Raw genomic sequence first — 14082 nt, forward strand, 5'->3', positions numbered from 1 at the left:
CCTTTCAAGTCTTCTTATACCTTACTCCCTTCTACTCACTGACCTCCAGAGAATAGCCTCTATCCTGATTTTCTCACATAACACTCTATCAAAGACCCTAGGCACTTTCACTGGTTGTCCCTCCTGACCTAGGGGGCTTCATCTCTGCCTCCTACTTCCCCTGCCTCTTTCAAGACTCACCTAAAGTCCCACCTTCTGCACAAAGTCTTTCTCATTTCTTCTCCTAGTCTTAATCTCTTCTCTCTGAGATTGCCTCTGGTTTATCTTCTTTGTACCCAGTTTTTCTAATGTCTTCCCCACTAGGCAGTGAGTTTTTTTAGAGTAGAAACTATTTTTGCCTTGCTTGACATCCCCAGTACTTGGTTCTTGGAAACACTTAATAAATGCTAATGAATCTGACCTAATATGACCAGTTGCTGCAAAAATTTTTCAAGTAGTTGTAAAAAGGACAAAGATGTTGAGCATGGAGAAAATAGAGTTCAACTGACTCTAAATGGACCACAGAAGCAAGATGAGAGAGCACCCATGGTTGCCCAGATACAAAGAAAAAATTAGAGAAGTGAGATAATGGACTTTTCCCAGAAAGATGGAGGATCATGGACCTAGAGTTGATGGTGATCTGGTATTACAATTTCAGCAACAGAGTACAGTCAGGAGAAGATCATGTTTTATCCTAACTATGATCTAAATGAACCTGAACCTGTTGTATATCTTTAGAGTTGACTTCAATTTTTAGCAGCTGATATGTGCCAAACCAGTGCTGAGAAAGAGCCATAAGGTCAGAGACAGGGTTTGTCATAGACCCTGGAGAAGCAAAGACAAGCTCCATCAACAGCTTTTGCTATATCCTTTCTCTTCAAGCTGCCAGGATTTTATGTTCTCTTACTGCTTAGTATGGGTTGAAGATGTAGGGTGTCTCCTTGTTTCCATTCTTCCTCTCTCAAAAATATCTTCTAAATTGTGTCTACTTACTGATTTACAGTCGTGACATATGTAGTATCCAGAAAACTGTAATGTCTTTGGTCACAGGGATTGATTTGTATTTGTGTTTGTTTCAGAATTGCCTAACATAGTGCCTTAAACATTTTTGTTGTTGTTTTTCAGTCATTTCAACCATGTTTTTACACTCTACATACTCCCTTTCCAGAATATTACCCAGAACACAGACTGATTCATTGTTACAATGATCAATAGAGGGGTGCTCTCTGGGTATAACAATAAGTGAAAATTTATTAACTATCAACCAAAAACCTTATGATTTAGGGTTAAAATAAAATGACAGAAAATATGTTAGACATGAAGATTTATTATAAACCTAGAAGTGGAACCCATCTACCTGAGATGACCACCATGAACAGAGAGAGTATTTTTATGTAAAAAGAAGAAGGGAATCTTTAAAGAATTTGGTGGTTCATAAATCCAGTTATACATTTGCTCACAAATATGTCATCCTTACATTGGATAAAGAAGATTAGTTTTACTTGTCTTCCTGTGATTGTTAGAATAATTAACAATAAGAGATAAAAATAGGACAGATAAAAATTTCAAACTCACAATCCTTAGTTACAGATTAAGAATTTAGATGTTAGTCAGTAGCAGAGACTAAAAAAATTATTAACTTTGATACTACCAAGTATCTGGCATTGTAGTAGGCACAGGAGAAGACTCAGACTAAAATAAAACAAAACAACACAACAGAAACTGCTCTAGTATTTCATCAAGGAAGCAAAATGTACAACACTATTTTGTGTTGTGGGTAAAATATACAGAAAGGAATTTATGATGGAGACAGTAGGACTTAACAGATTACTACATTGTATAATGTAGTAATAATATAATATAATAATGTAATATAATAATATAATAATATAATAATGTGCAGTAGAAGGGAAAGTGTCAAAGATGAAGCACATAAGTAGCACTTTGAAGAAAATGGGAAATCTAATAAATTGACAGAATGCATTACAAACAGGGGAAATGAGATGTGTAAAGGAAAACAAATGGGAAATGGAATGCTTAGTATGAGGAGCAGCAGGAAGGTTAGTTTGGCTAAACCATGGAATGTAGAAAGAGGAGTATTGTACAGTAATTAATAATAGACAAGAGAAGGGGTCAGAGGGGTTTTACTTATCTAGAAAAGACTATATTTAATTCCTAGAGGAAACAGGAAACCTTTGGAGTTTATGGAGCAGAAGAGTGATATGATCAGATATCTTCTTTGGGAATATTAATTTGACAGCTAATGTTTATCGAATGATCACAATAACCATCAGGGATACCTAACTATTTTGTTTTAAAGAACAAAGGGTGATTAGAGCCATAATTTTGAATTAGATACAGGGAGTTCAATGAGGTAATGATCCGAAAACACTACCTTATTTTCTGACACCTTGGGAAAAGTACAGAGCTCCCACATTTGTATTAAACTTGATGTAGAGGGGCTTAGAATCAGATGAGTATTCAAATTGACATGAAGATAAAGCAGTCATCCAAACTCTGAACACTGGATTGTGCCCTTGGGAGTTGTACAATTTCCCAGAAAATATTACAAATGACCACTTTTCTAATCTTTGGACTTTACTTAGTCCCAAATAGGGTCACAAAGAGTAAGATAAAAATGAATATGATTGATCAACACAAAAGGGGTTTTAGGAGGCAGAGATGAAGAGGAAAAGCATTCTTTGCATAATGGCAAGGGTTAAAGCAAATCCCAGAGTCCAGATTTCTTAAGAAATTGGTGTTTAGGGAAGTGATACTACTATTTTATTGTTAGGCAATGAGACAAGCAGGCAAACTACAAATATATACTCTGGGCTAATACAAGCAAACTGAAGCTTGTCCCTGAGACCAAGAAACTCACTCCACCCAGAGGATGAGGGAGACATCATGCTCAAAGTTGGGGTTCAAGTGATAAACTTTTATAGCCTAAGAATGGGCTTGGTGGAGAGCAGGTAATAAATGTCAGTTGTAAGAGGAGGCATTCCTCATTAGACTCAGATATGGTGGAATCCTTTGTCATTAACATGTGCTAACTTCCCGAGTTTGTCTTAATAAAAACAAATGAAATTCTTCTAACATGTGTTAACTCCAAGAGTTTAAACTTAATAGAGAACAAAGGGAACTAGGCTAATGTGTTAGCTTCCAGAATCTAGTCTAAAAAAAGAAGCTCAGAAAAGTGAACTTTCTTTATTGGAGCAAAATTGCTTGGTGGAGCTAACCAGCCAGCAGGAGAATGACTCAAGCAAGACCTCTGCAACAGATAGTAGTAACCTCATCCAGTCAAATGATACAAGTGTTTTCCACCTGAAGCAGAGTGAACACAAAACTACCTGTTTTGCCTCTATTCTTTTAAGGATATTATATGCGGGGGTCCAGCCTCCGCAGGGTCCTTGGAAACTGACAGGAGGGATAGAGTTGGCAAAATGAGTTGAGTCAACAAGGGGGTAAAGGCAGGAGCAGGTTGACTGACTGTCAGCTGCTTAGATTTATTTTTATAGTTTCAGAATCATGTATGTTTCAAGCAAACAAGCTGAGATCATTTCCTTGGTTACAAGAGTGTACAATTTTCATCATCACTCGTATAGTTCATATGGTTACAAGTTGAAGTAATAATCATAGAGTTAATTGATTTCTTATCCCTACATGGACCATGATGACCTTAACCTGTCTGTTACCTTATTTATTACTACATTGTATAATTGTTAATTCATTTAAAGTTATTAATTAAGCAATTTTTAATGGACTTTTTTTATATTTTTTGTGTAAGTAATGGTTCTCGATACACTTCCTTAACAATCTATAGTGAAGGTCTTTATGCTTGTCCACACATCTGTTAACTCTTAGAATAACCAATTTTTCTTTCAGGCCTTGTTGGTAGATGCTATGGTTTCTATGACTTTATTCTTTCCCAATAAACTAAGGCTGTTAGAGTTCACATATTGGTCACCTGTACTAACTATTTTATCACCATCTTTATCACATATTCTTGTGTATGATAAGGGGGGCAAAATTGTTAATTTCCCTGGAATTCTATCTGACCCATCTTGTATCTGTTTTCCCTGTATATATTCTGACATCTCCTTGGAATTCCCAGTGTTGGGTTTTCCAGAGATTTCATAATGCTGAAGGCTTTTGTATGCCTCAGGGAGAGGCAGTCTTGTTAAATTTGGACAGAGTTTACAATCTGTTTTATTCAAGGAATTTTTCTGAAATCCTTCCTTTATAGTCATTCCAGTATTAGGGTGAGTAAATATTGTAATCAATAAAAAACCCATAAATATTGGTATGCATGAAATCCCTATATATATATTGAAGAAGGAAATGTTGTTCCATCAGGCAGTGTGACTGCCTTGAGTCTTCTTGCTGCGACTGTGTCAAACAGCTTAGAGACCCTGTCTCCCAACAATTATAACTAATTATGCCAAATGATTCCATATTGGAGTTTTATCATTAATACATCAAATGCTATAAAGTTTATAATTATCACATTGTGCAAAGGTATGGGACCAAGTGCTGGAATGTCACTTAAGGAGAAAAGCAGGGAAGGAAGTTTGAATTTTAACCTAAAGGCTATAGAGAATCACTGGAGTTTCTTGATCAGGGGAATACATGATTAGGCCTGCACTTTAGGAATATTAATTTGACAATAGTCTGGAGCATCCATAGAGGTTGGATACAAGGAGGTCCATTTGAAAACTATTGAAGGAGTCCCAGGGAAAGATACTGTCAACCTCCAGAATCTGACCTTAATAGAAAAAAAAAACAGAATTGAGCTTATATGTATTAATTTTTTGTTTGTCTCAATAAAGACAAATGAATTTGGCTAACATGTGTTATCCCCTGAGTTTGACCTTAATAGAGAACAGAGAGAATTAGGTTAACAATGTTAGTCTCCAGAGTTTGGTCTTAAGAAAGAATAAATGGAGTTGGGTTAATATGCATAGTTATTAGTTCTCTAAGTTTGGGGTCATGTATGAATGGAGGCCTGGATAGAAACTGGACCTGATTTGAGATTTTGGAGAAGTATGTTTTTAGAAATGAGACCAAGGGCTATAAAATTATTAGTGGGATCCACTAAGAATTCACTTAGTGCTATAGAACTGTTCGAATATTTGTCACAATTCCATCAGGGAAGTGCCCCTCAACTCAGGATGTTTGCTTCATGTCAAAGTTTTTAGGGAAGGAAAGGAGATATTAAGAATTCCATTAGGTCAGGAGGATTGCTCCCTTCTAACTCAGAATATATATGCCTTATCAGCTATGTTATAGACTTTCATAATGTATGGAAATCTTCCTCCCCTTCCAGAATGTCTGTGTCATCCTATGATTGTTGTTATAATGGGGAGATTTATTTTTGTTGTTAGAGACAAGCAGACAAAATTTATATTTGTTTTTAGAAAACACTGTCAGATTTTTGTTTCTGAATCAGATTGTCTACCTTGTGAAAAAAAACCGAGGAAACAAATGTGGAGGTAGAACTGACTAAATATGATGATTAATAATAGTGAGATGGCATCTGGGAGTGGGAGGAGAGAAGAATTGAGGGTGACTCTAGAAACACAAACCTGAATTATTGGAAGGAAAAGGGTATACTTGACAGAGACAGGGAAAGGAAAGTACCTTGAAATAAGTTTTTTAAGACTCAGACTGGGGAATTTGGATTTTTTATCTTAGAAGCAATATGTAGTTCCCTAAAGATTTTGAGTAGGGAAATGACATGGACAGATTTGTTTTGAAATATCCATTTGGCAGCTGTGTGGAGGTTAGTCTGGAGTAGAGAGTGGAGTCAGGGAGAACAATTAGGAAGCCATTGCTATGGTTCATATGAAAAAGAATGAGGGTCTCTAAATGATTCAGAGTTAGAGCAACTTTTGTGTCCAGGGCAAAGGGCATGAAATATGCTCTCAAACCAGTTTTTATTTTTCTTACATATAATGACAAATTTCAAATGTTCATTTTTCTTTTTTCTTTTGTTTTTTTGCCATTTACATGTAAAGATAATTTTGAATGCTAATTTTTCTCCCTCCCTCCCAAAAATAGCAAGTAATTTGATATAGGTTATATATGTAGAATCATATTAAACTTATTTCCATATTAGTCACTAAAATTCATTTAAAAATTTGAGTCCCAAATTTTCCCCCTTCCTTCTCTTCTCCTCCCTTAGGTAGATGATAAGCAATTTGATATATATTATATATGTATAAGGGTGTGGGATGTATTTAGGGAAAACTAGTACCTCTGTTGTGATATCTGCCAAGCCCTCTTCAGGACTGTTTTCCACCTTTTGTGTTCACCTGAACCCCCCAACTTTCACTTGTGGTTCCAGGAAGATGCAGCATGCAAAGCATCTACACCTCAGTAAAACATTTTGGCAGATGTATTAAATGAGATTGAGGATAACTGAGGAATCACAAACCCATTGGTGAGTTATAGTGGTGTCTACCCCAAGTGTGTGAATACTTGCCCTAATGGAATGGGCAAATGAAAACAATTTGTTCCAAGGCCAGGAAAGCAGCTGAAGAAGACACCAATGGAGTGCGAAGTGTTGGCTAGACATCAAAGACTCCACTGCATGTAGAGAGACATAATCAGTTGTTTTGATTCTGTCTTGCCACTGGACTGTGACGATTCTGGAAGAGAGGTTGAAGCAGACAACTTCTTGCACCTCTGTTTCACTTAAATTCAATTTATGCATGAATTAGACATCAATTATACCATTTTATCTTTTTTTTTTACTCAAAATCCCATGGCCACAGGCATGTGGTAAAACAGCAGCTGTGGATTCTCTGGGAGTTATGGTCACAATCATGCACATAGGCAGCCCAGGTCATATGGTTGTCTTCTCAATGAAAGCAGCAGTGGGATCCGGCGGCCCTCTAGATGACTGAGCAGCTTTTTAAGATTTGCACTGTTATCCTTCTGGTTTGAGGAGGGGGCTAGACATAGTGCCCTAAAATCATCTCCTTACCCACCCTTGACCTGATTACCATGAAAGGTGGGGATCCCATCCTGTTGTCAAAACAAAATATGTACAAAAACTTCTGCAAAGATGATTCCACTCACCATCAATATATGGAATGTGCACACACTCATAGATCACATAAAATTCAGTAGAACTGAAAGAAGAACATCACTTATTCTGAGAGAATTCAGCAGGTATCAAAATCGAATAGCAGGCCTGAGTGAAACAAGACTGGCAAATGAAGGCCAACTTACTGAGGATGGAGATGGGTATACATTTTTCTGGAGTGGCCATGATGAAGAAGGCTATTATAGAACTGGTGTAGCTTTTGCAATGAAAACTATTTCAGTCATTACAAAAATAATGAACAACAGTCTCATGACAATGAAATTGCATTTTCAGGAAAGCAACATGCTACCAGCATCATGCTACTACCATGATAAACTCTGATGAGATTAAAGAAAAAATCATGAAGACCTGGAGACCCTTATCATCAGTATGCCAAAGATGAGCAGTTCATAATTCTGGGTTACTTTAATGCTAGAGTAGGCTCAGACTACCAGACAAAGCAGGGAGTTTTGGGGAGAATTGGAAATAGAAACAGTAACAGTATTGGCCACCCACTACTTAAGTTTTGAGTATTTCATGACCTCATCACCAGTACTGTGTTGTAATTACCTAAATACAAAAAATGTTTGTGGATGTCCTCTCACATCAAATATTAGCATTTAATAGATTATGTGATTCTAAAAAGAAGAGAAAGACAGGATGTGAGTAAAGAAGGCAATGTGTACATCAGAGCGCTGAACTGATCATTGACATTCTCTCCAAGTTAAATATTCAACCTAAGCAGTGGCTCCAAGGCAAAATGACTACCAGAAGAAATAATATCAATACATTAGAGCAATTCTCTGAGTGGGAACTGTTTGTTGTTAGCTTGGAGGGAAAGTTGAGTCAACACACAGATGGCAACAATGGAGCAGAAAAGGAGTGGACAACTTTCAGAGATTTGGTGTACAGCACACTGAATTTGCTAAACATCAAGATTGATTTGACGAAAATGATGGGAAATGCATAAGTTGCTAAATGAAGAAAAGGACTCCACGAGGTTTACCAGCAGGATAGTACACTTTTTTTTTTAGATTTTTGCAGGGCAAATGGGGTTAAGTAGCTTGATCAAGGCCACAGCTCAGTAATTATTAAGTGTCTTAGGCTGGATTTGAATTCAGGTCCTCCTGACTCCAGGGTGGGTGCGAATCCACTCTACCACCTAGCCACCCCTGGATAGTACAACTTTTTAGAAGGCAACATTTAGTTCCATCTTTTTTTCTCTTAGACTGTTAGGAAGGGGACCATCTCATCCCTCAGTCTTCCTTCTGGTCTCAGTGTGTTATCTGAAAGGATTCATAGGATGATGACCAGAGCCACCCTGCCCAGGGTCATCACCCTGAGAATTGTGTCTCCTACTGTCCTGGACCTACCTCATCTGCCACCTCATTTCTAATGCTCATTCTAAACTTGTCATCCTTTACTACTCTAACCAAAGGAAAGTTCGGAATTTAGAAAGTTAGCTTGTTCCTCAGTGGCCTTTGGTTGGATTCTGCCCAGGTCCCAGCCCTCCCAGTCTCCTAACTCTTTCAAGATCTCTCCCCCACCCCAGAATGATCTTTTCTCCCCATGTGCAGGTGAGACAGGACCCAATGAACGTGAGGGGTTAAGGGAAGCTGTTTTCAAGTCCCTCCCTGATTCTAGGACAAACTTTTTTTTTTATTCATGTTATCCTGTTCCCTTCCTCCTTTCTCCCTTGCCCCATACCCTACCTTAGGAAGTCTTGAGCAACCTTGGGCTTCTTTACAACTATGTCTACTAAAGCTGCCCACAGTCAGAGGGAATCTTGGGCTGCTGATGTACCAGCCCCAATTCCCTTAGAGTCCAGTATCCCCTGAGACTCTAGGGTTCAACTTTATCTCAGACTCATGTGCTGTCTCTGAATCCATCATGATCATTGAGCATCTGGTTTCCATAGACTTTGCTTTCCCTCAATGTCTGATTATCAGGGTTTTAATTCTTAACATTGTTTGGGGGATGGAGGAGATTCTCCCCATTTCCCCTTTGCTGGAGTTAACAGCTTCTCTCTCCAGGGATGATCTGGTCCAGATGCCTTTCCTGACCATGTATATCAAAGAGAGTCTCCAGCTGCACCCACCGGTTCCCATGGTTTCCCACTGTTGTACCAAGTACATTGAGCTACCTGATGAGTGTATCATTCCTAAAGGTTCACTTACAAGGGCTCATATCAGAACAAAGAGGGGGCAGTTAAAGTAGGCCCCATTTGGGAAATTAATCCAACAAATTTATAGAATTTACAAGTTACATTAGATTTTTCTCCTATTCTGACCACAGGAAACATTTGCTAGGTCAGCATTATTGGAATTCACTATAACCCTTCTGTGTGGCCCAACCTTGTGGTACATGACTTCTCCACAGGAATTCCTCATATAGTCAGAGTTGGTGACCTAGAATTTCTTGAGGAGGGGTGTATGGGGCTTCACTATAATCCAAGTTATGAGAGTTCTGAAGGTCAAAGAGGGAAGCTTTGATTGACCAGGAGATATCTAGCTCTTTTTAGGAGGAGCATCCTGGGTAAGAAGGAGGGTATTTGCTTAGGATGAACAAAACTCTGTCAACACCCCCAGGTTTATGACCCATATTACTTTGACATCAACAACTCCCTTGGCCTTTATACCCTTCTCAGCTGAACCCAGGTAAGTCAATTCTTTTCTCACCTTCCTCCCTGAACTCCCCGGGTGATGTTTTTACCTACTCCAAGGAAATACTATCCTCACCAAAGGTCCTGCTCCCATGTCCCCTTCAAGGGAGTATGGGAGGACCCTTGAAAGAACCTGGGGTCAAGGTTTGGGATTTGCCAGCTGCTCCTCCCTTGAGCAGGAACTGCATCAATCAGACTTTTGCCATGGTGGAGATGAAGGCTGTGTTGGCCCTCACCTTAATGAAGTTCCAAGTACTTCCTGATCAACACCCAGGCCAAAGGAAGCTGGAACTTATTTTCAGAGCTGAAAATGGTCTGTGGCTAAAGGTGGAGCCTCTGCTGGATCCTTCCAGCCCTTAGGTGCAACCCTCAGGAATGAAGGCTAGATATAGCCTTCTCCTTTTGAACATGGAAGCCTATCTTCTACCTATCCTTCCAGTCCCCTTTCCTTGATTGTAATTCTTCTAAATAAATACACTTCAGCATATTATATACTGGCTTTAATTTTGTGTACCCAGAGAATTGGACGAGTAGGGCCAGGAGCAAGAAGCCAGGATTCTGTGTTCCTCACCCAGTTCTGGAAGGAAAAAAGAGTACAGCAAGGTACCTCCAGCTTAGTTTCTACCAGGTCCCAGTAGTCATTTAACATGCCATTTCACAGATTCCTTTTAGACAAAGGAAGAGGTCATAGGTTCCCAGGTGTAGAGCTAGAAAGGGCTACCAAAGTTATCACTAGTGTTAGGGAGATGAAGAGGCTTGGTCAGGTAATGAAGTATCAGAAGCACAATTTTAAATGATGTCCTTTGACTCCAGAGCCAATAATGTTTCCCTGTACCCTCCCTTAACTCAAAGATATTTCTCTCAAACTCACTCTATTTCTATGTCTTAAATCCAAGTGCTTGCATTCTAACCAATAAGCCACATACAAACCTACTTCCATTTAGTCCAAATTCAATTTGATCCAATATCTTACAGAGTACTACAAAATTATGTGCAACTGCATACCAGCACAGCCTCTGGGAAACATCTGCTCCTATTTTCAGGCATAGGTATATTCTTTTTTTTTCTAAATATACTATTTATTGAAACAAAGCAATAGAAACAGAGGGCTCCCCTTCCCCCCCTTTATAATTCTCTACTTATTTAAAAGCAGTTTCAACCAAAATTGAAGAAGTGAAACAGACAAATGCAAGAACTATATACAAGTAGGAAACGTGTACAATTATCAATTCAAAACATGATGTTAATTGAAGTGAAAACTCGAGCAACGCTTTGTAGGCGCCTAGATTTCCCGAGGGGACAGTGAGTCAATGCTTACCAGCCTTCCTCAGAAGAGACAATTTTGATTAATATCAGACCCATCTGACTCAGTCTATTAAACCCTGAAGGAAGGATATTCTTCAGATATAAGAGATACGTCTTTGATGAATAATTCCGCTGTCTTGCCATTCCAGGCATTCCAGCGACGTGGCACCTCCGGGAGGAGAAAGCCTTTGAATTCCAGGAGTAAACACTTGTGAGAACACGCGGGTCTTTCTCTGACTGCTCTGTAGCCACTGCTTTTCCAATTCCTTCCCTACAACATTCCAGAAGTGTCACCAATTGGAGAAATGAAACCTCAGGTATACCATTTATTTGGCTGTCTGCAGATTGAGGGCTAATTACTTTGAGCAGGACTCCGGCCTCAAGATAATGACATCTTAATAAAATCGACAAACGCCCGGAGCTAATGGCAGTGACAACTGGGATGACCCTGTCCGAGATAGCCCCCGAGGTCTGACATGGTTTAAGGGTCACAATATCTGAGCACACTCCTATTTACCTACCAAGGGGTTCCTGGACTCACTGGACAAAGGAAATTGCTTAGTCCACCATAAAGGGCAGCTCTGCCCACTGCAGCTAAAGCTTAATGGTCACACGGGGATGGGAAGCCATCAACTTCACATCAGCTCTTGGGTTATTCTGGGTAGTTTCAAACTTGCAACCAATGGCCAACACTCTTCTCACATCTGCGGAGCAGCAGTATTCTTCCTGATGCTCATGATGAGCCTCTTGCCATATTCTCTGTAGTCTACAGGCTTCACGTCTACTACAGAAGCCTTGATTCGAGACTCATCATTGTAAGTCTCTAGTTTGACTCTTATTCTGAATGTGTAGGAACGAAAGTTGGCATTCTGGAAGACTTCCTCAAATGCCTGCTCATTCTTGTCTTTTAATTCCCCAAGATACGCAGCGTTCTGCCCAAGAATGGCCTCTGCAGATTCCTGGAAACAAGTCACCCACTGATTCTCCTGGAAATCTGCAATATTGACCGACAGGATCATTTGGTCCTTAAAGCTGGGGAATTCCCGATCACACTTCTCACAGAGGTAGAGCCCATTCTGCTGGTTGATCACTTTCTTATTGCAATCCTGAGAGGGGCAAGCCTGGTACATACAGCTCTCCTTGCGAAGGTACACCACCGTTGCCACACAACTAAAGTAATCCGCCTTGTTACCTTGTCCCAGGTTCTCAGATTTAACATCATACAGAGTTTTCCAGTTGACATTATCCCCTCCAGTTCCTCCACTCCTAGCATCAGAGATCGAAACGGCTTCTAGGGCTTGTCCTTCTGAGTCAAACCATCCACGTAGTTTAAAGGCCTCTGGAATATTGGGGTTCACAAGAACAGTGCTTGAAGAGAGTACTGATAGGCTCCACCCACCAAAATCAGAGACTGGGCTCCTTTGATGGCCAACACAGGCTGTCGAGACCCGTCAAATCTGTCAGCATCTTCTCCCCACAGAGTGGTTGTCACCACCTTCCCAGAAGTGTCCATCAAATGGATATTCCTTTTGGAAACTTCTCTATTGGAAGACTTCACAACAACTTTGCCAGCATCTTCAAAGCTCTTACAGACTCCAATGATGTCTACAAGTGAATCTTTAGCCTTGTTCTCCAGGTCACCAATCTCCGTGAAGTCAAACTGAATTGTAGGTAAGTGATGAGCACCTTCACAAAGCACCACAGAGGTCTCATTATTGAAGGTCATTTCATAGTCATTCTTAACAGCTGTGAACTGCTTATTAGCAATCTTCAGGGTGCCTTTGGAGAAGTAATACACCTTATTCACATCGATGAGGGGAAAGAACTTGTCTACTTGATCATTGAAAGCAGTAGCTCTGATCTCACCACTTTCATCAACTATTTCTATAGAGAAAAGCTTTCCTTCCCCTCGGGCAGATCTGACTTTTATTAGTAACGCGAGCACAAATAGTCCACTTGGACTGGTATGGGTTGAGGTTGGCGATGGGTACAACTTTCAACTGGGATCCTCCAAGAGTGCTCAGATTAGCGCTTCCAACTTTACCAAATGTCTTTGAAACGCCATAGCTTTTAGTTGCTGTGGAACCCAGTCCTGAATTCCCATTCTGTTGCTGGGGCTTGTTGGCTACTGGATTAGCTGCTGGCCCTGGAGCTGGTGCTGCTTGCTGCTGCCCTTGTCCTTCATTGTAGGGCACTGGATTGCCAATCTTTCCTCCAACTTCATCAGCAGATTGCAAAACTTCAAAATCCATCAATATAACCACTTTCCTTCCAAATTTCAGGGTATTAACAATGAACCGGTTAACTTGGCAGATGCAGTTGCTTGCCAAGCGCTCTTCCTCCACCAGTACATTCAGCTGTGTTGCCAACATGAAAGAGGATACAGTATTCAATCCATCACTCATGAGCATTCAATAACGGGGTGGGGAATTTCCTGTAGCAATTGGCCGGATGTTGATGACTTTGAGTATAGGTTTTATACTGGTATCTCCTTGTTGCATTATGAGCCTGATGGCCCTCTTGCTCAGCTGCCTGCTCATGGCTGCCCCCGGGCTGGCTGTATCCGGTAGGGCCGAGGTTCCCGCCGCGCTCTCTCGGGTCCCGCGGATTCCAGCGGCAGTGGCACGCTCAGGGGTGGCGGGAGGCATAGGTATATTCTTGACTCCAGTATGAGATCCCTATGATTGATGTTCTGTAGCAGTAGTATGGCCCAGTATGGGCAGAATACTAGTCTTGGAACCAGGAAAACCTATCTTATATCCTTACTAGTTGTGTGACCCTAAAAAAGTCAATTTACTTCTTAGGGCCTCTAGTTCCTCATTTGTAAAAGGTCAGGACTTGATATCTCTAATGTCCCTTACAGCCTAAATCTTTGATTCTATTACTATAGGTCCTAAGGTTCCTTGAAGTATTTGAAGTATTAACATTGGTGTGTTTAATGTTGGAAAGTCCTTCTAGAACCAAGATCCCATGACAGTAGCTAAGCCCAATAGTACCCTTTTTGTCAGAGAGGTATCTGTCAAACTCAAATAGAAATGGAAGTCAA

General features: G+C 40.1%; 1 pseudogene; it reads right to left on the reverse strand.

Annotated features, from left to right (window-relative positions):
• Positions 1-11586: 11586 nt before the first annotated feature.
• Positions 11587-13576, reverse strand: LOC141497452 (replication protein A 70 kDa DNA-binding subunit pseudogene; annotated as a pseudogene).
• Positions 13577-14082: the final 506 nt, after the last annotated feature.

This window comes from Macrotis lagotis, chromosome X, assembly GCF_037893015.1.
Source record: "Macrotis lagotis isolate mMagLag1 chromosome X, bilby.v1.9.chrom.fasta, whole genome shotgun sequence".
Classification (NCBI taxonomy): domain Eukaryota; kingdom Metazoa; phylum Chordata; class Mammalia; order Peramelemorphia; family Peramelidae; genus Macrotis; species Macrotis lagotis.